Source organism: Canis lupus, chromosome 4, assembly GCF_048164855.1.
Source record: "Canis lupus baileyi chromosome 4, mCanLup2.hap1, whole genome shotgun sequence".
NCBI classification, from domain to species: domain Eukaryota; kingdom Metazoa; phylum Chordata; class Mammalia; order Carnivora; family Canidae; genus Canis; species Canis lupus.
This window is the reverse complement of record NC_132841.1, coordinates 74433553-74445638: the sequence shown is the minus strand read 5'-3', so window position 1 is coordinate 74445638 and position 12086 is coordinate 74433553. Positions and strand designations below refer to the sequence as shown.

The following is a 12086-nucleotide window of genomic DNA, read 5'->3' as shown; positions in this document are numbered from 1 at the left end:
TATCCTCCTCCCACTACCCTACCACCTGCGGACCCCCCAATGCCAAGTTGGCAGATGGGCCTTTCTCTCAGGAACATGCTGCCTAAAGAAGAAGTGTAGGCACTTAACAGTATCTATCATAGTTCCTTAGGATGCAAAATCACTTCAAAGTCAATGTTATCTAACCCCCTTTCCAATGATCAGTTTCAATGCTTTACTTAAATAAATGGGGACACTATATTCCAAGAAATTATTAGACAGTTTCCTCTTTAAATTATTCTTTATAATTTAATTCTAAACTTATTTTCTGTGTTCCTTGGGTCATCCGGAGCAATGGGCTTTCTTTTCCAAAAAGTGGCCATTCCAATATTCTAAAAATTTTTTCTCCCAAGTTATACATACCCAATCCTTTCTCTAGTCTTCATCATATGGTTTTGAAAACTTGCACAATATTATCCGTTCTACAGACATCCTCTGATTTTTCTGCTTGGTACTCACACATTCCTGTTTCTAACATGGTTTAATCAGTATAGTGTAGAACACAACTATTGCTTCCTTTTTTTTTTTTTTTTCATTTAAGATAATCTAGTACTAGTTACACCAGTAATGTAGATTTACCATAAAATAATTTATTTTTAAAAAGATTTTATTTATTCATGAGAGACAAAGAGAGACAGAAGCAGAGATATAGGCAGAGGGAAAAGCAAGCTCTCCACAGGGGCACTTATGTGGGACTCGATCCTAGGATCCCAGGATCATGACCTGAGCCAAAGGCAGACACTCAACCACTGAGTCACCCAAGTACCCCACTGTAAAAATACTTTAAAAATTCTGGTGAGCTTTGAAAGATCACTACAAGATATTCTCCTCTTTTGTGTATTTTCTTCCCCGATCTCCCCTGAATCTACCCATATCTTAAATTTCTTTCTCAATTTCCCACCAATATCTTTCTTCTTCAAAGCCAACTCCCAAAGCCACCAGAAGATCTCATATGTGTTTCCAGAAACAATGTTAACCCCAGATTTGTGAACCTTATCCAAAAGTGGTGGATTTCTACTCTCAGTTAATTTATTCTCCCTTTGGCAATTTTGGAATCACCTTCCCTGTTTCAGATTCTATTTTTCTATTAATACAGCCCAAGATCACCCCAGCTTTTTATGCACTACATTTTTTAAGACCCCTTCATTACATTTCTTGATTCAGTGTAAGCTTATTACTGATAACAAGTATTTCTGTGTGCTGCTATTCAACTAAATTTCTTCATTCTTGTAGAATTTGTGCAGTTGGCTCTGTGGGCCAAGTACAGGGCCTTTATTTATGACTGTAACATTTCATCCTCTTGGATTTGACCCATTGCTCTAACAAAAACGCCTTTGGATACTGATTCTGTCATCCAACAAATTCAGTATCTCTCTCTTAACAAACTCTAGAAATTGCTGTGAAGAATGTTCTGTAAATGTCAGACAGTAATATGTGAGTCATGTCTGCTGCCAGGAATTTCAGACAATTTCACACTACATTTGTAGCTAAGCCTTTCAAACTCATGACCAAAGAGCGCTGCTTTTTCTGCATCTTCCTCTCCACTTTGGGTAGTGTGTCTTGTGAAACTGGCCAGGAATTTAAAGACAATGGCTCTTCCAGGAATTTGAAAAAGAGAAATGACCACAATTCCAAGTGCCCAGGAGTCTGGCCTATGCAGTATTGTCTACCTCACCTCAATCCGCTCCCCCGCCCCCGCCATGTGCTGCCTTGGTAAAGGTTTTGTTTCAAGGGGCTTCCTATCAGCCCAGCTACAGTCCAAGTGCCCTTCTCCAGCTACTTTCTGTGGCTTTCAATTTCCTGCTCTCCCTGACTCAAAGGACCCTGTAGTAGGCCTAATAGTGGCTTCCAAAGATACCATGTCCCAATCCCTGGAAACTGTGAATGTTAACATGCATGGCAAACATCTTTGCAGGTGTCATTAAGTTCAGGATGTTGAGGTGGGGATACTATTTTTTATTATCTGGGTGAGCCTGTAATGCAATCACAAATATCCATCTAAGAGGGAGAGAGGGAGATTTTATATACACACAGACAGAAGAGAAGAAGGCAATGTGACCATAGAAGCAGAGACTAGACTAATGTGTTCACAAGCCAGGGGATGCTGGTAGCCATCCAAAGTCAGAAGAGGCAAGGAATAGGTCACCCCTTAGAGCTCAGATCCTGTCAACACATTGATTTTGGTCCAGTGAAACTGATTTCAGACTTCTGGCCTCCAGAGCAGCAAAAATATAAATTGTGCTAATTTGTTAGAGCATCCATAGGAAACTAGTACAGACCCTAAGGACACCTGGAGGAAATGCTCAAATCTTAATCATTTTCGCCCCACTGCAGGTCTGTTGGAGCTCCTCCTATAGCCCCCACATCCTGGGTTGTTTTATATACTATTTTATTTTTATTATCCTCATCTTCTTTTTTTTTTCTTTACAAATACTTCCCATGCTTGTCAAGTTACCAGCCTACTACTTCTTTGCTCGTTCACTGTTTTACTGAGAAGAGCAGAATTGCAAGACATAAGCTCCCTCAGCTAGCTCCCTCCCTGCCTTTTGATTTGTACACCCTGCACCTGCACCTGGAGGAGAACTGCCCATGGCACAACTCCAGAGGGCACCACTCACAGCCCATGTGAACGGTGCCCTCTGTAGCCTACCTGGAAGACCACACAACACACACACACACACCTCTATTCTACCTATTGGAATTTTAGCTTATATATCTCCCTTTACTCCCTTGATAACTCTGGCCAGAGTGCTCTCTTTCTTCTCTTTCTCTTTCTTCTTTCTGAAGCCATGAAGCCCCTTATTTATTCTGTTAAGGCATTCCTATTATGGTTAGCTTCGTTTTTGCCTCTCAGTATTGGAAGCTCAGAGGTGCCATAAGCCTCTGTGTCCCCAGTGCACCTTTCCTATAGCTGGCTCTCTGTACAGGTGAGACCTGGGTATCAGTAGCCTGATAGTGGCCCTTCAAGACCCCTACCTTTAGGATTCATTCAAGGTGGACTTAACCTCCAAGCTTACAAATGGTGGGAAGCAATGCGGGAAGGTGAGATGTAGGAATGGCTGATGGCTCCTGGTTACTCTGCACTCCACTCCCTCTTACGGGTTTACTGTCTGGGGCATTTCTCCTCTGAGCAACATCTCCCATTGTGCTCCTGGAGGACCTCTCCTTTCCCATAAGGGCAGCTAATACAGGGTTGTGTATCCAGGAAACTTTTTCTGAAGGTTTGAAGCAACCAGAATGGGCCTTTACGTCACACAGCATGACCTAAAACTGAATAAATACCAGGCATGCCTCCTCTCTAAAATAAAAAAACTTTGGTCAAGCCCACCAACCAAGAATCTCTGCAGGGTAGCCTTTCTCTCTCCCTGCTCCTCAACATCTCTAAGTGAAATGTCTTATTCTTGGTCAAGCCAAGAAATTGAGCAACCTCCAGTCTTTTCCTAAGCCTAAACTGCAGCACATAACTTTGCTAATGGTCAGTTGAACAAGGCTTTGGATCCACGACTCCACCTCTCAGCATCAGAGCAGACATTTGAAATTATAGTTTTCTCTTTTTTTTCACAGACCACTTCAAATTCCTGGGCTGGAATGACCTCTCTCCAACCACCCCCCCACCCCAACAAAGAGGCAGAAGGAAGTGCACATTTACTCTTCGCAGCATTATTGGCTGATTAATGAAGAAGATGGGCTGTTCAAGCCATCCACTTTTGGGGACTGGTTTTACTTTTCCAAGAGATAATGGCCCACAAGACAATCTCACTGTTCCTTAATCTGAGTGGGCTGGTTTTCTATGAGGTTTAATCAGAGAAAAAGGAAATGAGCTAATGCAAAATGAAACCCCCCCAAAGCCTCAAATTCTTGGGTTTTTGAGTCATCCGTGCAATATTTTCCTTTACCTCACTGGAAAGCAGAGCAAGAGAAAGAAAGTGTATTGGTTTCCTAGGGCTGCTGTGACAAAATATTACAGACTGGGTGGCTCAAAACAATGGAAATGTATTTGTCTGGTTCTGCAGGCCAGCAGTCTGAAATCACAATGTCAGTGAGATTGGTTCCTTCTGGGGACTCTGGGAGCGAAGTTGTTCTATCCCTCTCTCCTAGGTTCTGGTGGTTTACTATCAATCCTTGACATACCTGCAATGTACACCCTATTTCTATTCTGAGGTTCTTGGTAGTGAATTGGGGGGTGAGGGCACTATTCCAGCCTAGCCAAGAAGGGAAAGGGCTATAGGCCTGGTAGGAGGACTGCAGAAGCCCCCTTCATTCCCACCTGTGGGGGCTCCTCTGGAACAGGTACAGAAAAAGCAGAGTGATTTTAGATTCTCATTCTCAGTATCAGCATCCTCGTGCTCTCGTCAGCCCCACCTCACACCTTGTTTCTTCCCTTTCTTTACCTGACTCCTCACCTTGAAAAATGGGGGTAATAACAGTCCTGACTTCAAAGACTGGTTGTGAAGATCACGTTCATTAATCAGTGTGGAGTGCTTGGACCACTTCCAGGCACCTGGTTCTTGTTCAATAAATGTTACCAGCTGCCTATATTTTTCTGAGTACTTTTTGCTTGTAGGGGCCACAGAGAGGCACTAGGGACGAAAAATGACGCAGGCAAAACTTCTGCCCCAAAGATACTTGCCAACTCACAGGGGAGACTTTGACAAGGTCAATAACCATTAGAATATGTATATGCTTGTGCTGAGTGGTGGACGGCTCAGCTGGCAATTGAGAAGGAAGACAGTCATAGCTTGACTCCTTTGGAGACAGAACTCCCCAGAGCTTCTTTTACAGGGAGTGATACTCTTCAGGCCTCATGAGGATACTCGAACAACATGGGACATTTGTGCAGAACGCCACCATCTGTCAAATGCTTCCTCGTAGACATCTCGAGCAAGCCCCACAATGACCTCATGAAGCAGGCAATGCCAATTTCATTTCAAAACTGGTGAAAAATGAGAGCCAAAGAGGTTAATAAGTGATTTCTCCAAGGTCACCCAGCAGATCCAGGTCTCAAAACCAATGTTCTTTGCCTGATGCAGCAAATGACTTAAGTGATCACACCCTGGGCCAATTGACCAAAACAGCTGTGTAAAAGGAGGAGACGTCACAGGCTGCAGGAACACTGCGTCTCCTGATAATGACAAGATAACAGACAATGAAGATGATGTCGTGCCTTGATTTATGTCTGCTCTGGATTTCAAAAGTGATTTGGGAATCACTGAGAAAACTTAAAAACTAGATTTCAAACTGAACTTGGCTGCTCATCTGTTACTTAATAAAAAGTGGCTGTTTTGTTAAATAAACCACTGAATGCTGAGTGCACCTGGTAGTGGGAAAAGGGACTGTTAATCACCTTACCTGATTTTGCATCACAGGGCTCTCTTGAAAAGTCAAGATGTAAATGATTTTGAACATCAGTTGTCTTTCCAGGAAACCCTTCCTAGATTTGAGGATGAATCCTTCTTATCCTAACTTTACATTCCTTTATATTTAGCCTTTCTAATTGTTTATGATCTATAAATTAGCTTTTAAAAGTATGAGAGACACTGCTCTTTATTTTAAAAAAGGAGAATTGTTGTCTAAATATAATAATGCTTCCATAATACACTAAGCCTGCCTGCATAGGTATAAGTTCCAGCTCCTTTACTTTGGCAGTTATGCTTATTTTCCTTTATAAAATACGAGTAATAATATCCACTTCTTAGATATTAAATAAAGAGTTCAATAAAGCAATATATAAAACAGCAGTGCTTGACTTTTATTAGTGGGTAATCAAGTGTTAGCTTTTATTGTAGGTCACGGAATCAGTGGCTGTGGTGCACTGTCTATACAATTCATATCAAACCACAAAATACTCCAAATAGGCAGAGCAATCCTGAGAAAGAACAAAGCTGGAAGAATCACATTTCCTTTTTTCAAACTATATTACAAAGCTATGATAATCAAAACAATGATATAAAAACAAATAGACCAGTAAAATAGAATCAAGAGCCCAGAAATAAACCTCACATATACGTTTAACTAGTATTTGACAAGGGAGCCAAGAATACTCAAAGGAGAAAAGATAGTCTCTTCAATAAATGGTGCTGGGAAAATTGGATATTCACACACAAAAGAATGAGACCAGACTTCTATCTTATACCACTTGTGATTAATTTGAAATGGATTAAAGACTTAAATGTAAGAACTGAAACCATAGATCTCCTAGGAAAAAGTTTCCTTGATATTTCCTTGATCCTTTGAATAGGATGCCAAGAGCACAGCAACAAAAGCAAAAATCAAAAAGTGGGACTACCTAGAACTAAAAACCTTCTGCACAGCAGCAGAAACAGTCAACAACAGGAAAAGGCAACCTACAGAATGGGAGAAAATATTTGCAAACCATCTATCTGATAAGAGGTTAATATCCAAAATGTATTAGGAACTCACAGTTCAATAGGTTCTTAATAGGAGGTTTTTTAAAAAAAGATTTTATTTATTAGAGAGAGAGAGACCAAGCATGTGCACAAGCAGGAGTAGGGGGGAGCAGAGAGAGAGGGACAAGCAGACTCCCTGCTAAGCAGGGAGCCTGACATGTGGGGCTCGATCCCAGGACCCCGAGATCATGATCTGAACCGAAGGCAGATGCCTTAGTGACTGAGCCCCCCAGGCACCCCTCAACAGGAGTTTTCTTAAAGGGAGGCAGCGGATCTCCTCTCTCTGTCCCCTTCACTGCCAGCCCCATGCTCAGCAGGAGCAAGTTGCTTTGGCAACTTTGGAGCAAAGGCTGTCAACTTCCAGACTTCTTTTAGCCACCAGAGATCCACCTGGCTCCCCTCCCTTCCCTGGTACCACTTAGAGGCCCGTGGAGTCAGATGGTTTGCAGAGCTGTTCTGAGGAATTCTTGTTTAAAGGGTTGGGAGAACCCAAAACAGGGGAGCAAAAACAGTGTGGGAAGAACACTGCCCCATTCGGAGCCTTTCGCCCTCTGTGGTTGTTTGGCTCCCACCTCCCTCCACATGCACAGGAAAGCAGTGTCCTAATGAAACTCTCTCTCGGAAGGCTGCCAGCATCCAAACATCCGTCTCCAAGGCAGCTGGAGATGAGCTCAAAGTGAACCACTCACCGACCGACGGCTCTTCTCCCGAACACCGAGCAGATGCACCACCGACCCTCATGCCTCTTCTTTGGCAGCTTCTTAATAGTAACCCTTCTAGCGAATTCAGCTGCATGCAATTTGTGAGCTACGGGCACATTTTAATGAATTTCAAATAATGGTTTCTATAAAGCTAGCATGAGAAATTAAATGAGAAACCTCTGCCCAAGCTTTTCATTTACAGCACTTAGCAACCATCAGCCAAGCTCGCCTGTGTGATTTACAGGGTCTGAGGACCGGATCCTCCTTCTCCCCACCGGGTTTGCCCAAGTAATTCCGGAACCTCTGCAGAGAAGCTCTTTTTCAAGAGGCCTACAGAATCACAAGTGTTCCACAGAGATAATTCAGCATTTCCATGCAGTTGGATGGGAAAAATTGCAACTTTATTCTCACTAATCTCAAATGGATATTTAGCACTTCTTTCAGTTATAAGGAAATTATAATTGGCAACAAGCCACGGAACTCACAGTAATCCCTAGAACTTTTTTGCCCGTTGAATCCAAGATATTTTCACAACGTACGATAGCTGTTGCAATCGCATTTACTAACATCGCGACCTCTAAAATAAGGTAATTAATAGACCCATCACTAGATCTCATTTAATGCATTGGCAAAGAAGATCTATGCTATTATATCACAAACCTGTTTTTTAAGCATTGAGACAACTATTTTGATATAATAGTGGCCTGCATTGTCATCCCATGATTTTTATTTTATGCATTTAAGAATCTTATTCTGACAAAGGGACCACAGCCTTCACCAGGCTGCCAAGGATTCCACGGCACAAATACATTTAAGGACCCTCTAGCAGAAGGCCTCATGCCTGGTCCTCTGGCCCATCCACAGCACATCTTTCTTTCTTCTCTCATCCTGATCTGTCCTTCTTTTTGGGGCTCCTAATTCCCCCAATCCCCCAGACACTACCCTGATTAGGGTAACCCTTTTCTGGCAACCGTTCCTAAAACACAAACTAAAAGTATAGGCATTGCTTGATTAAGCATGTAAAATGCCATACCTCCCAGAACTGAGGGAATGTTCTCTGGGTGCTCTAAAGTACCAAAAAACGCTTTCTAAATGTGGAAAAATGAAGCTGTGCCGGTGGAACAGCAGGCCGTGGGTTCATCAGAGGGCAGAGGCCAGCTACTCGTCCATATGCTCTTGTGGGCAGCCCCCTGCTAGGCTGAGAGGCCTGGGTCTGCTTAAGTCAGCCACGGAGTTCTCATGAGTCACACTCCCTAACTGCCCCGCAATGCACCATCCTGCAAAAAGCACTTGTGGGAGGCCTTTCAACGAACTTTCAGCAGCATGAGTTCACTGGACCACTGATTTCCTAGAGGACACCTTACCAGAGAAAAAAAGTTAAAGCACAGGGGCTCCCGGGTGGCTCAGTGGGTTAAGCGTCTGCCTCTGGCTCAGGTCATGATCTCAGGGTCCTGGGATCGGGCCCCGTGTTAATCCCTCTCCCTCTGTGTTTTCTCTCACTCTCTCTCTCTCAAATGAATAAATAAAATCTTAAAACAAAAAGTTAATGCACACAAAGGTATTATTGCTTGTATGGTCAAAAAGTGGCTGGGTCATCAAAAAGGTGCCTCTGGCTCCCAGGGCTATAGTTCTTGAAGAGGCTCCCTGGCCTTAAAACAAAGGTCCTAGATCTTGGTTCCCTCCTTGCTTCCCCCCTCCACTCCACCTCTTTCCTCTGCTCCCTTCACTGGCTCTCTTCTGCCTTGCAGCTTAGGGACTTTCCTGAAAGGGTTGCTTTCACTGGGGGTTAGTTTTTACTTCATAAAAGATGTGAGTTTTCAAAGGACCTGAGTGGCTCAGTGGTTGAGCATCTGCCTTCAGCTCAGGGCACAATCCCGGGGTCCTGGGATTGAGTCTCGCATCGGGCTCCCTGCGTGGAGCCTGCTTCTCCCTCTGCCTGTGTCTCTACCTTTCTCTCTATGTCTCTCATGAATAAATAAATAAAATCTTTTTTTAAAAATGAGTTTTCAAAAGACATCTAGGCCTGGACTCCATGAACAGGGACACCTGGATGAAGAGTCAGGGGACAGAAATACCAGAGAAGCTCTCATGTGCTCTGGGGGCTGGAGGCCAGCTCCCCCTAACCATTTCTGAGAGTGAGGTCTGGTGTCCTGGGATCCTGACACTCCCCAGAGTCAGTGCTGCCTTGGACAGAAGTGAGCTATTGCCTGAGGACCAGCAGATCTGACTTTTTCATCTCATGTTTTAATTACGGAGCTAGACCTTTCAGGGACAGACAGACAAAGCCACCGACTGTTGCATGGTCGTACAAACAGTAGCAAGAACATTGATCAGAGTCTAGGCAATGAGCTCCTTTTCTCGTCCCTACGTGTTGGGAGGCCTCAGCAAGCCTCAGCCTCATTTGCAAGAAAAGGAGAATATCTACCATATTATGATGCTGTGAAGAAATGATGGAGGTGAAAAAGAAAGTATGTAGGAAAGTACAATTTTTCTACCCAAATGGATTACACTTTTTATATTTTTTAAAAACACGCTTCTCATGCTTGGCACTCATTCTGAAAACCAGTGGTCTCCAAGATTTTTAAATGATTCACCTGCAGTTAAAGTTTCGAGGCACCAAAGCTCAGCTTAAGTTCCTTGGGAACATGATTCCTTCCCTAGGGCTCTCACGTTTATAGTGTGTAACGTACTGGGTGAAGTTTACCTTGACTTTCAGATCCTAGCCCATGGGGTCCAAAATGCAAGCTAAGTTAGATGATTTTATAACCTAATCAGGATAATGGACTTGGTTCAGCTGGTAATGGGAAGTCATTGCACGTTCTTGAGCAGAGAAGTGACACAAAGTACCACATAGGGCCGTACAACAGCAAGGAGACATTGAAGGGACAAGAAAGTGCAGTCAAAGTGGCTAAATAATGACTCCAATACTCCAGTATAAGGAGCTTCCTCTTCCTTGCCTGAGAGCTGGGCCAGCCAACATCAACTTCCGAAGTAGATGAATACTTTTATTTCTCACCCATTCATTTCTTAGCCTCTGAGCCTCTAGGTATGAATATTTTTATTTCTTACCCATTTATTTCTTAGCCACTGTCCAGCTGTCATAAGAACTTTAATAAGACACCCAGGGACACCGGTCCTACAGCATAAAAGCTTCCCACCTTTAAACGTGCTCCCCAACCCCCGCAGGACTCCCCTGCTCCAGGAGGACAAAAGGAGATCCACCTCTTGCCTCCACCCTGAGACTGATGGAGACTTGTACTTTCAAAAGAGAATCTAAGTCCCCACCAATAGATCTGCAACGAACGTCATGTTGTATGACACCAGACGGTCACAGGGGGATGAGTTCTTGGCAGGCAGCCTGGCCAGGACTTCGTCCACAAGGTGCTGCTCCTGAGCTCATCCTGCAGTCGAGGCTTCTTCCCTCCCTGCCTCTCAGAATTTCTGGCGTCTCTGACAGCACATACCTTCAGGGCAGGGACCGCTTTCACGCTGGTGCCCCATTTGCCATAATGAAAGTGAGGCTTTGCTGGGAGAGGAAGTAAGTCCTGTACCTGGAACAGGTAAGCATGAGCCCCAGTGACTGACATCATAGCTTCACAGAGGGGAAGAAGCGAGAGGGGGTGGGGAGGGAGGGGAGGGGGAGGAGAGAGCCTTCATCTCCCCAGGTTGGGAAAATCCTTGCTACCATCTAGAACCTTTGCTCATTATGAACAAGAGGTCTTTTCAGCTATAATGTTCTAGGAATCGCTGGATTTCTTAAGGTAAGCTGGCCAGGATCATTGTGGGCCACCTCCCATCACAGCTAAAAGTAAAATTGGCCAATTAAGCTGTCACCTCTAAGGAATTATCTCCCGGGACCATTGATCAGCCAATAGGTTCATAGATTTTGAGAATCTCCTCTATTGCCTGGTGGCTCTTACCAAAAGAATAAAAAATAAAAGCTCAGTGCCCTGCCCATCAGGCACACAGTCTGGGAAATCAGAGTCAGGGATGTAGAACTATTTATATAAAGGCAAGTGCCAGGTACTGGAGTCCTGAGTCCATGGGAGCTCAGGAACCAGTACACAAAGGACCAGCTAGATAAAAATCAGGTTGATCTGGAAAGTTCTTGTGGAGGACAAGTTCTTAGGCCTGCTTCTCTTTATTCTCCAGCATGAGATTTGGAGAGAAAGCTGGAGGAGCAGGCTCAGAGCCAGCCACTGCAGAATTATTTTCCCCTCAAAAGCCTCCTAAACTTACATGTCCTATTGTTGCACGGTTACCCCCATGACTCCCCTTTCTCCACAAGAGCCCCTGGGGAACACCCATTTCCCTGCATACTCTGAGAAACATCCCAGGGCTGCCTGGAGCCCCTGGGCCACCAGGTCACTGAGGAAGGCCAGGTTCACCCTTGGGCATTACAGAGTTTCTCTAAAATGATGCTCCCTGTCCCAGGGCCGATGCTGAGGTTGGGGATTGTTAATAGGTCCATAAACTATCTTTATAGCTCTTCTTGTTTGTTTTGAAAACATCATAGTTATCAGCAGGATCCTGAAAGAGTTTTGTTTCACTATTCGAGTAGGCCCTATTTTTGGCCTGGCAAGTTAGAGAGCAGAGCCTCTTCATGAAAGAGAAAAGAAGTCAGAAAGAAATGGCTTTTCTAAAAATGTTTACATAAAGAAAAGAAATGCTGTCAAAGGTGGAAGTTCACCTAAGAATACAACAGAGGCCCAAGGCAGGAGAGAAGGCCTTCAGGGGCTCATGGGACCCTCCCCTCAGAAGGCCCCATGCTTAGACCATGCAAGGCTGCCACCATCTTAAAATCTGAATAAGTCTGGAAGATGGGGCTCTGTATTTTCATTTTGTACTGGATCCCACAAATGATGCAGTCAGCTCTGGCCAGCCGTCTGTTTTCTGGGAAGTTCTCAAGGGATGAAGAGGGAGCTCAAGCGAGGAAATGGCCATCTCAGACATAAGGGTA

General features: G+C 44.1%; 1 protein-coding gene across 1 annotated transcript in view; it reads right to left on the bottom strand.

The window, feature by feature from the left end:
* Positions 1-607: 607 nt before the first annotated feature.
* LOC140632675 (uncharacterized) overlaps positions 608-12086 on the bottom strand; it is a 66696-nt gene continuing 55217 nt past the window's right edge. Inside the window, exon 8 of the mRNA XM_072824969.1 lies at positions 608-4951. The gene's annotated coding sequence lies outside the window, so the exon portion shown is untranslated. The remainder of the gene's footprint in view (positions 4952-12086) is intronic.